Source organism: Brassica rapa, unplaced genomic scaffold (assembly GCF_000309985.2).
Source record: "Brassica rapa cultivar Chiifu-401-42 unplaced genomic scaffold, CAAS_Brap_v3.01 Scaffold0764, whole genome shotgun sequence".
NCBI classification, from domain to species: domain Eukaryota; kingdom Viridiplantae; phylum Streptophyta; class Magnoliopsida; order Brassicales; family Brassicaceae; genus Brassica; species Brassica rapa.
Genome location: NW_022610704.1, coordinates 29,627 through 42,095, shown reverse-complemented (window position 1 = coordinate 42,095; position 12,469 = coordinate 29,627). Strand labels below are relative to the sequence as shown.

The following is a 12,469-nucleotide window of genomic DNA, read 5'->3' as shown; positions in this document are numbered from 1 at the left end:
ATCTGCCTTGTTGTGATATTCATGATAGATTTGTATTCATTGCTTGTTTTAGCCTTGCTAACTAGAACTTGATCATAGGATTGCATACTCAAGCACCCTTGTTATCCCATCCTGACATCTATCTATCATATTAGGATTGCTAGAGAGGGCTAACCGCCAATTTAGCATCTTAGTAGGACATTTCATACTCGCGCATAGGCCTGGCTAGAACCCGTCGATCGATGTCCTCAACTGACAATCGATCAACGTTGGCAAAGGTGTATCGGTCGACGTCTTAATAGACCATCGATCGACACTCTCTCGTTTTCTGCGTACTAACCGTTGAGACACGAGATCTAGTCTGTTAACCAGTGGTACATGCGACAGCTGATCACCGAGTTAAGCGAATGAGCTCTAATATATCATGCATGCAACAGTTAGGCATCTATAGGTATTATAATCTCCAACACCTGAATAGTGGCCCTGCATCTAATATCATTTCCAACCAAGTTACATTTATTATTTACTCGCTTGTTACTATTGCTATTTCATTTAAACATTTACAACCTTTAGAATTAATAAACACTAGATTTAATTTTTCCCTAGCTCCTTGTGGATTCGATCCCTAAGTACTACATCTGAACCTCTTTTGATGAGAGTAACACTCCTTAGGGTAATTTGAGTGGTATCAAATTTGGCGCCGTTGCCGGGGAGCTTTGATCGCCATTAGATTTAGTTTTATTGATTCTTATTCTTTTCTTTACCCCCTTTCCAATAATCTTTTTCTTGTCTTTTCAGGTGCATGTCCAGCGGTACCAGAAGCAACAAGGAGAAAGACTTGCTGTTCTCAGACGATCCTGCTCATTTGGAATGCACCATCCGTAGAGGTCAACGTTCCACATCGCTCGACGCAACAACTTCGTCGTCGATCAATACGCACAATCAACCGTCGACCGACACCAGACCTTCATCGTCGATCGATCCCAATCGTTCGACAACGATCGATACTACACCGCGTAAGTCGATCGATACCATGTTGTCAAAAATGGTAAACATTATTATTCTAACTCAGGACGGGAACAGAAACATGTATGACCAGGCCGGTCATCTGCGTAATGCAACAGGTCAGAAAATAGATGCTCAGGGAACTGTAATCCCTGATGCTGATGCTACAGGAGCTGCTCAACCTGTAGATGAGGACGCTCTATCGAAACCACTGGCCGACTACAATCGCCCAGATGAATACTATTCCAACAGATCAGCTATTCGACTTCCGGAGATCCAGAAGCAGAATTTCGAGCTGAAGCCTCAATACTACACTCTCGTGTCGCAGATACCCTACTCTGGGTTACCGCACGAGCATCCTATGGACCATTTGGAACGGTTCGAGGATCTAATTGCTGCTATTCGGATGGAAAGAGTCCGAAGATTACCTGCTGTGCAAGCTCTTCAGATACACGCTGAATGGAGAAGCGATGCACTGGCTTAGGCAGCAACCCACAGGATCTTTAACATCCTGGAGCGACATCAAGAATGCTTTCTTACAAAACTTCTTCGATGAGGCGCGCGCTGAAGAACTTCGGAACAAAATTGCCACATTCTCGGAGAAGGCTGGAGAGTCCTTCAAAGATGCGTGGATTAGATTTAGGTTCTTCCAGCGAGACTGTCCACACCACGGATTTAACGAAGTGCAGCTGCTAAGCACTTTCTTCCGAGGTCTCGCCTTACAGTATCAAATGGCCCTTGATACGGCGAGTGAAGGAAACTTCACTACTCGGAATCCGTTGGAAGCTGTGAGACTTATCGAAAACCTTGCTAACAGCAGCAGCACCAAAAACACTAACTCTGAACGGAAGAAGTCTGTAGCCTCTATCGGGAAGGAACAGATGGACGAAGTACGAGCTAAGTTAGATGTGGTGCACGAGCTTCTTAGGAAGCAAGTCTGTTCAGCTGAAGGAGAAGTAGCAGATACGGAAGGAGAAGAAAATGTGAACTACATCGGAGGTACCGGATTCCAGAAATTTGGAAACCAGGGCAGAAACAGAATCATCTTTGGAAATGGCCAAAGAAGTAACCAAAATTCACAATTTCAAAAACCCTTCAACAACAACAAAAGCTACTCGAACTCTTACTACCAAAATCCACCACCCCAGACTCAGGAAAGCAAGATCGAAGAAATGCTTGATCGAGTACTGTTGGGACAACAACAAATCACCGTGGATTTCAACGGTAAAATAGACTCCGCCTATAACAATCTAAACACCAAAATCGAGACCTTAGGGAAAAACAGAGTTGCCAAAACGTTACTATTATCTCTATGGTGGGAACAAGATTAGTTCACCATCACGTGTCTGTACTGTAATCTGCGGAAACCCAAAATGATGTATGTGGGAGATGTACCTTCGAAGACATAACTGCGCTGTTACTGGAACTAGTGATTGCGATGCGATTGCGATGGATGAAAGCATGGATGGGAACTAGTGAGAGTTTTCCATCACATGACTGTAGGACGTTTGTCCGTTAGGTACGTACTGTATGAACTAATGACGCTGGGAACTGCTGTGTTTCCAAGACATAACCGTGACTGAGTCAATGGGAACTAGATGAGTTTGCCATTTTGGAATTGTGAACCGGGAAGCACTGAGAGTCCGAAAGGAAAACTGTGCAAGGGATCAAGTGTAGGATCCGGTAAGAAATGGTTGTAAGGATCAAGAATGATCCAGAGGTGTCAATAAAGATCAGTAAAGATCTGAGAAAAGCTGATATCGATCATAAGTTGTCGTGGAATTGTTAGGATCATTGAGTGATCCGAGGGAACAACTGTAAGGATCAAGTTGAGATCCATGTGTTCTGAAAAGATTAAGTTCCTAGAATTCAGAGTTGGGCCATGCTAAGGAAAACTAGAGTGCGAGAATCAAACAGTCAAGTCAGGATTGGACTCAGACTGGTCGGAACTGAGTTCCGGAAGGACTAAAGTTAAGTCAATAAGTGATTGTGATCGGTTAAGGATTAAGCTGGGAAAACTTAACTAAGATAGTGAGTTAACACTTCCAGAATTGAGGTAAACTGGTCAGCACTGTTGGGAGCCTAGCGTTCTCACCAAAGTGTGTGTTCAAATACCAAGAGATTGCTCGGAAGTAAGAACTACTATGCTTAGTGAGTTGGTGCACTGAACCGAGTCTTTTTAAAAAAAATGGTAAAGAAACCGGATCGAATAATTAATATCAGAGATCAAATCCAAGTGTGATTGTGATCAGGAGGTCTGGAACACAGTAATGGTCGAGGGACCGAAAGCCTGAGAATTGAGTTAAGGCATGAGTGCCGTGTGTTGGGATTCATTCCAAGTGGGGGAGACTGTTCTGATTAGATAGAATAAAGTTCTATTAATTGCTGAATTCGAGGACGAATTCATTCCAAGTGGGGGAGACTTGTAACATCCCCATCCCGCAATCTGAACTAGATCAGTCCAAGGTCAGACCGATCAGACGGGACAGACATGTTGGACAAGTCATCTGGATAGCACTGGTCAAATTAAGATGATCCTGTATGTACGAACATAGCAGTTGAGCTTGTCAGACTAAGCTGCATGGATTCAGACAAGGCAACTGGACTTGTCATCCGAGATCAGTTAGTCAATGTGTGGACTGACTGGTATACGTTCTGACGGGAACGGATACTGAGCTGAACATGAACTGATTAGCTAAGGAGAATGGCGGGAACAGTTTACCAGGCCGGTTACAGGAGCAGTTCCTCGACGCATAACCGACTGGGACGGTTGAGCCATAAACCGCTAAGGAGGTTATAGAGCAGTTGGAACTCCAGGGAGTTACGGAAAACCGTCAAGGCAGTTGGCCGAGGGAGAAACCGTCTTGGATGGTTATGACTGGAAGGGACGCGCGTGGCGGTTATGGAACTGACGGTTGGGGAGGAAACCGCCCAAAACATTACTTATATGGGATTTTCGGGGAACAAAGACGGTTACTCTTTTTCCACACGGGTTCTGGACAGGGAGGAGAGAAAACACAGAAAGAGACCGAGTGAGATCAATCCTGATGGGAAAGAAAGAGAGAGTTGTCCGGAGGGCCGATCGGAGTCTCAGTTGGAGACCGCATGTCTGTCTGTTCACAAAGACTATGTCTGATCAGAACATTAAATCAGATTGCGTACTGATGATACTGGAGGGAGAGAACGGAGGAAAGGAACCGAGAGAGAAAGACAGACGGATCCGAACAGGGATATTAGGCCAGACAACCGTTCAAGCCTCTTCGGTGGATGCGGGTCCTCCTTGTTTCTGATGCGACTGGTTCTGTTCCCTACACGAATGGAACGCGACTAAGATGTCGAGAGATGGTACCGGAGAGAAAACACAGAAAGAGACCGAGTGAGATCAATCCTGATGGGAAAGAAAGAGAGAGTTGGCCGGAGGGCCGATCGGAGTTTCAGTTGGAGACCTCATGTCTGTCTGTTCACAACGACTCTGTCTGATCAGAACATTAAATCAGATTGTGTACTGATGATACTGGAGGGAGAGAACGGAGGGAAAGGAACCGAGAGAGAAAGACAGACGGATCCGAACAGGGATATTAGGCCAGACGACCGTTCAAGCCTCTTCGGTGGACGCGAGTCCTCCTTGTTCTGATGAGACTGGTTCTGATCCCTACACGAATGGATCGCGACTAGGATGTCGAGAGATGGTACCGGAGAGGGATGGCTTAATCTTGCGGATCCTGCCTGATGGCCGCCGAGTCCTGACGCGACTGATTTAGTGGGTTCTGCGGACTGTTTGATGGTTTCTAATGGGAGGCGTCTGTACTGATGATACGGATCAGAGGGCAAGAGTTATCTGAGGTGGTTAACGGATGTATAGTGCTGGAACGTGATAGTGGCGGTTAGGACTCAGATCGAGTCCCAACGTTCTGTACCGGCCATGGTATAGAACCGAGTGTAGATGGATCGGTCATGACTGGACCGAGACTTGTATTGGATGATGGCCGCGGGGAGTACTAACTGAATCGAGGGGTGGAGAGCCGAGTGTGTGCTGACTGATCCGGGGGTGATCAGTGACTGGTTCTGGGGCGCTAAGCATGGCTAGCGTACTGTCTGTTCTGGATGGCTGGTTGGAGACCAAGCCGTCTCTCTTTGTTTACTTGGGTCATGTGGGGATGATTGGCTGAGTGACTAAGGAACAAGGGGATTCGGTTGAGTATCTGATCGTGCTGACTGTATAAGACGGACGGGAAGCAGGAAGACAGAAAGGAAGAAGTGTATGGATGGATTATCAGATAACAAAGCACCGAGGCAGTAAGGTACATGTTTATTATGCTGCTATTACTAGTAGACTGCTAAGTTGCTGGAATAGACTTAGCAAACCGTGTGTACTGAACTGAACCTCTTAGAGGAAAGCTGGTTAAAAATCGTAAGTAAAGGGAATATTTCATAAAGGGCCATTTTGGGTCGGGGCAAGCGAACTGAGGACGAAACGGCGGTAAGGGAAACTGGGACGGGTCCTTTCACAGAGCCCGCGTCGACCTTTTATCTAATAAATGCATCCCTTCCAGAAGTCGGGGTTTGTTGCACGTATTAGCTCTAGAATTACTATGTTTATCCGAGTAGTAGTTACCATCAAACAAACTATAACTGATTTAATGAGCCATTCGCAGTTTCACAGCCTGAATTCGCTCATACTTACACATGTATGGCTTAATCTTTGAGACAAGCATATGACTACTGGCAGGATCAACCAGGTAGCATTCATAAATCAGGGCAAGACCACGTCATATTCCCGCAAACACATGGAAAGTGGGAACAAACGTAGACTTGACCGCCATCTTTTGTCCGGAGACAAACGTGCGAGTCACCGCCATAATATTTCCGCAACCGAGATCTCAGCAAACAGCTTATTCACCTTTGCGAACAATGCATAAATTATGGAAAGACACAAGGATCACAAGTGCCGGCTTATGTGTTCACGACTTCCCCACTGAAGGAGATGCCGCAAACAACATTTTAAGCAAAGCTTAACAATTCCTTCCAGATAGGTACGCAACTGTAAGACCCGTTCCTTGTCTCTCGACTCAACTGGATACGAATGCTTACTTATTAATTTCTTTGCTTGTTCGATCCATTTTAAGTCTTTTATTTACTAAGTCATATTTGAATATGAGGGTCATAAACAATGTAACAGATTGCACAGCGGAATAACAAAGTGTAAACTTTGTATTACTTAGAAACATGAGATTCAATACACAACTTCTTAACAGTTTCATAAACAATTACTAGTTCATCCATAGCATCATCTAACCACACGTTACACAGCCTCTCACTGACCGAGCCTTCACGGCACCTTGGCTTGACCAGAACCATCCTTAGTTCCTGAAACCACAACCAGATAAGCATCAATCATAACCGAGAATATAACGGATTGATTCTACAATGCTTGGCTTGGTTCCTAGAACTTAGATAAACCTCAGTCAACATAATCATAAAAAGTATGAACCTATCTACCGTATCCTAAAGTCATTCAACCAACCACCCCTTGACTTAGAATCAGATAGATAGTCCAGAATAGATAAACAGAACACACGAACAGATCCGGATCGTCCCTATAGACCAATCCGTCTAACCGGATAGAATCTAGGTGCGACCGGCCAATGAAGTCTGGCTCAATGGCCCAATGGACTTCCTTACCTGATCCGGCCTTAGGCCTGGATCCAATCGGCCGAGTAAGCCTCAAGCCTAATCCGGAATGCTTAGCAACCGGTCAGACCTTACGACTCTACCTTGGCTTAGACAAACCGTGACCTTGTCTTAACTTGACAAGCCATAGGCTGATCCATAAGGATCGGTCATAACCTGTCCCAAAAGACACCGTTTGGAACATGCACCCTTTGGCCATTCGTGTCTCTTGGTCCTCGTACCGTTTGATGTTCGTAACCTTTGCCATCTCGTACCTTTTGGTCACTAACACCCTTTGGAAACTCACAACCTTTGGACACTCATGACTCTTGACAACTCGTGCCCTTTGGGTCATTCCCAACCGTTCGTCCTAACCGCCCAGTCTTGGTGCGATCGGATCGTCCGACTAACCGATCAGTGTCTAGGCTAGCAGTTTGATTATGTTCGGCCAATGAAGTCTGGCTCAATGGCCCAATGGACTTCCTTACCTGATCCGGCCTTAGGCCTGGATCCAATCGGCCGAGTAAGCCTCAAGCCTAATCCGGAATGCTTAGCAACCGGTCAGACCTTACGACTCTACCTTGGCTTAGACAAACCGTGACCTTGTCTTAACTTGACAAGCCATAGGCTAATCAATAAGGATCGGTCATAACCTGTCCCAAAAGACACCGTTTGGAACATGCACCCTTTGGCCATTCGTGTCTCTTGGTCCTCGTACCGTTTGATGTTCGTAACCTTTGCCATCTCGTACCTTTTGGTCACTAACACCCTTTGGAAACTCACAACCTTTGGACACTCATGACTCTTGACAACTCGTGCCCTTTGGGTCATTCCCAACCGTTCGTCCTAACCGCCCAGTCTTGGTGCGATCGGATCGTCCGACTAACCGATCAGTGTCTAGGCTAGCAGTTTGATTATGTTCGGCCAAAGCCTAGGGACGTGTCCCTTGGACTCAATCAACACAACCTTTCTTGTTTAACCAGAGAGAAGAGAAGAGAAACGAATAGAAACAGATAAGGAGAGCCGGATGGGACTTAGGAACCGAGCAGAGCCGCGGTGCGGTCGCATGGACCGTCCGTTCGGTCTGATGGAGCCACGGCCCATCACACACCTTGTGAACCACGTCTGGGTTCTCCATGCTCTTCTCCTTGTCTTGATCTCCCAATCTTGACCGGAGTTAGTTCCCAAACGATCAGACTCGCCGGAACACAACACCACCACACTCGGCCTTTCTCTTGGCCGGAACTCTCCCTTTCTCTCTTTCTTTCTCTCTACGTTTTTCTCTGAGTATTTTACTCTGGAATTGGATACTGAAATCGACCAGAGAGCCCCCATATTTATAGAAAACGAGGGGGTAAGTCTTGCCCCACGAACAGGCACGACTTGCTAGCGAATGGGCATCATCGGCCAAGGGTTGTCCCCTTTCGGCCACTTGCATCCCTTCGCCCTTCCTGATTGGGTTTGGGGTCGGTCATAAGCCCAACCCACGCCCCAAGCCTCCTGGACTTAGCCCACGGCCTTGCCCAAGGACCCAACAGCCCATGGCCTCATGGCCGGACCTCACGGCCCACCACTGACCCGGACCCGGACCATCGGCCTAAAGCCCGAACAGTCCGTCTAGCTGAGGTGAGCTGACTCTCAGCTGCCTCAGCTGGGTGAGCTAGTAGTCCAGCTAGTGGAGCTGACTTAGTAGGGACTGAGCTGGAGTGAACTAAACCTAGCTTCATTGAGCTGGCCGAGCTACTCGTCCACTTCGTCCAGTTACCGTCTTACTCGTCCTAGCTGTTTCTTAGCTTGTATATGGTTAAGTCTAAGTTTCCTTATGTCCTTAACCTTATTTCTCGACCATGGAACGCTTGCCTTGATGTCCTAAGACTGGCTGGTACGTTTCCTCGACCCATGGTCGTCCCAACAATCCTACTCAGGATTGGGGGTGTGACAAGTCTCCCCCCCTTGGGATGGATTCGTCCTCGAATCCGAATCGAATGCTTCCTCGGAAACAAACTGATCCAACCACTCTGGGTACTCTGATTTCATTCTAGCTTCGGTTTCCCAAGTGATTATATCCTGACCATTACAGTCCCAGACGACCTTGACCATCTGGACCGTCTTCTTCCTTGTTTCTTTTTCCATCCTATCTATGATTCGAACTGGCCTCGTTTCTAAGGCTAGGTTCTTACCAAGATCGTCTAAAATGGCAGGAAGAGCGATGTCTTGGTCCGTCAGACATTTCCGGAGTTGGGAGACGTGGAACACATTATGAAATGCGTCCATCTTGGCCGGCAAGTCCAACTTGTAGGCCACCATACCAACTCTTTCAATGACCTTGAACGGCCCCAAGTATCTCGGATCTAACTTCTGTCTCCTGGAAATTCGGACTCGTCCTATGAAGGTAATCATTTTGAGATACACCAAGTCACCTACTTGAAACTCGAGATCTTTCCTTCTTCGATCTGCATAGTTCTTTTGGTGGCCTTGTGCCTGTCTCATCTTGTCCCTCAAGAACTTGATCTTTTTGGTTGTCTCTTCGACAATCTCCGGACCAATCATGCTGCATTCCCCAACTTGGGTCCAGCACAAGGGTGTCCTGCATGGACGCCCATACAGAGCTTCGTATGGCGACATGCCAATACCACTATGGAAACTATTGTTGTAAGCAAATTCCACCAGAGGTAGATGTTTCTCCCAGGAATCACCCCAGTCTAAAACACATGCTCGCAACATATCTTCCAACGTCTGGATCGTGCGTTCAGACTGTCCATCCGTCTGTGGGTGATAGGCTGTACTCTTGTTCCTAAAGCTTTTTGGAAAGCTTTCTAGAAGTAAGATGTAAACCTTGAATCCCTATCTGACACTATACTTGATGGCACACCATGTAGTCGAACGATCTCATCAATGTATATACGTACAATCTGATCGACCCCATCCGACTTCTTGATAGCCAGAAAGTGTGCTGACTTGGTTAGGCGATCAACCACATCCCAAACCGCATCTTTCTTACTCCTCGTGGTAGGGAACCCGGTCACAAAGTCCATTGTGATGTGATCCCATTTCCATTCCAGAATAGGCAAGCTTTGCAATAACCCACTAGGCACTTGATGTTCTGCTTTGATGAGTTGGCAAGTGGAACACTTGGCCACCCACTCCGCGACATCTGCCTTCATACAGATCCAATGATAGAACTTCTTAAGGTTCTGGTACATCTTGGTCGCACCAGGATGAACCGAGAATCTGGACTTATGAGCTTCCCTCATAATCTCTTCCTTTAGACCTCTATCATCAGGATCCGGGAACATGGGTAGCACCAAGTTACCCTCCATGTCATGGTGACGCCTTTGGGCATACTCTCTGGTGTTCCTCCGTCCGTAGTGCATACGCGGCATCCTCCACTCATAATGGTCAAGCGAAAACATCCTGCAATAAAATTTCAATCAGAACCATAATAAAAGTTTGGATATAGTGGGATTTTCAAATAATCTTTTCACAATCCGAAAATACTTAGTAATATTCGCAATCAAATTTTTTTTTTTTTTTCCGAAAACGAGTTTTTTTTTTTTTTTTTTTTTTGAAAACGTCGGAAATGCTGATCCCTTAGGACAGAACTAAGGGATCTTAACCCGCTCTGATACCAATTGTAACGGCCCGATCCCCTGGCGTCCCACCAGAATTATCGAAAGGGCGTTATGGACACGTGTCTACTCATTTAGACAACCCTACGTGTTCCGTTACTGGTCCCAAGATTCGACGGACGCATAACCTTCTTTGAAATACCGTCACACCCACATCCATATACTTCTACTTACAGTCATGCGCACAGGAAAATGGAAATGGAGGAATGAGCAACAAGTTACTCAGTGAAGTGACTCTAGACCAGCCTGCCCGCATGACACTTTATACTACTCTATGCGGGAACTAGGACTGACTAGCCACTACAATCAGTTAATGCATCTTATCATTTTCTATCGTCATCATTAATTCCAAACATTTCTAGCAACCTAATGATCAATCAATACAATGATCTCACTCATTGTCACACACGTCAAACCCTAGACTTAACTGATGCATCTTACCAGACCGACTCCATCCTACGACAACTTTAACACCCCGTTACCCGACCATGGACTAAGGACTCTACAATGCACGTTTTTATATCCCGCCTCTCGCGGTTGGCACTTCGTTTCTTATCACTGTGGGTAGCTCCTACTAGGCTTCTACCCCATATTCTTGTGGATTCGCCACATCTCCTATGGGTGCATCCATATTCTGGTGGATTCGCCACATTTCCTATGGATACCTAGCGTGGAACTACTGCCACACATACTTTCCTTAGACTCTATATGATTTCCCAACCCATGCTTAACCTTAACATTATTCTCTTATACATTCACTTATCCTTACATCTTTCACATCCTTATCACTTTTACTTATCCTTTCTCATTTTCATTCACTTTCCTTTTTCACTTACACTTGTACTTATACTCATTCACTAGACGCCACCCGTTATCGGTGTCACACACAATACACGTCGCACTCAAGTTCTACTCAATAACCTTAACATTCATTTCTCATCTATCAACCTAGCATTCACTTCTTTCTACCATCCTAGCTTTAATCGCAAACCACTCATGGGACTACACATCCAAACATACAAGCATCAATTACCAATCAATCATCACCACAACAATTCAATTCAGTTCATTAAGTCCCATTTAACAGTGTGAGGGTTCTTATGCATCATGATCCATTCATCTATCATCCTAGTAATATCCATGTTCTATCATCCTAGCTCTCAAACAGGGTCTAATCAAACCTAACTCCAACATAAAGGAGTATACAGAACATGAGAACAAGATGGGTTCAAGACACTCCACCTTAGTCTAGATCTGGATCTGGAAACAAAGATGTGGGAAGGTTGAGATCTGGTCACCACCACCACCACACGGCGCCGGCGAGGAGAGAGAGAGTGTGGCGGTGAGGAGAGAGAGAGTGACGGCGAGGAGAGAGAGAGAGAAGAGAGAGAGGTGGCGCAAGAGAGAAGGGGAGAGAGCTCGACGGCTAGGGTTTCTAGTCTCCGGGAATTCTCTGCAGAGCTTCGCTTCAGTTTCTGAGTGAGGCAAAAAGGGAGGCTGCATCTCCTTTTTATAGGAAAGAGGAAGGGAAAACCCTAGGTCTTTGCCAAATGGGCCGTAGAGAAGCCCATATTCCTAAAGAAATTTATGGGCCAGGAACCGGGCCGTTACACTAACCCTAAACAGAACAAAACAATCCCTAGACTAAGCAATCAAACCTCACCGTGAGACCTAATCAATCCCTAGACTAAGCAATCAAACCTCACCGTGAGACCTAATCAGCTGGCTGCGTGTGTGTGTGTGGACTACATAACCCAACTATCCTAGAATCAACCTGGCTCTGATACCACCTTGTAAGACCCGTTCCTGGTCTCTCGACCCAACTGGATACAAATGCTTACTTATTAATTTATTTGCTTGTTTGATCGATTTTAAGTCTTTTATTTACTAAGTCATATTCAAATATGAGGTTCATAAACAATGTAACAGATTGCACAGCGGAATAACAATGTCTAAACTTTGTATTACTTAGAAACATGAGATTCAATACACAACTTCTTAACAGTTTCATAGACAATCACTAGTTCATCCCTAGCATCATCTAACCACACGTTACACAGCCTCTCACTGACCGAGCCTTCACGGCTCCTTGGCTTGACCATAACCATCCTTAGTTCCTGAAACCACAACCAGATAAGCATCAATCATAACCGAGAATAGAATGGATTGATTCTACAATGCTTGGC

At 45.8% G+C, this 12,469-nt stretch overlaps 1 long non-coding RNA gene across 1 annotated transcript; it reads right to left on the bottom strand.

Annotated features, from left to right (window-relative positions):
• Positions 1–10,199: 10,199 nt before the first annotated feature.
• Positions 10,200–12,083, bottom strand: LOC117130987. The gene is made up of 2 exons (XR_004454230.1): positions 11,998–12,083; positions 10,200–11,954 (listed from the first exon to the last, which is right to left on the bottom strand). It is a non-coding gene; the product is annotated as an uncharacterized LOC117130987 (long non-coding RNA).
• Positions 12,084–12,469: the final 386 nt, after the last annotated feature.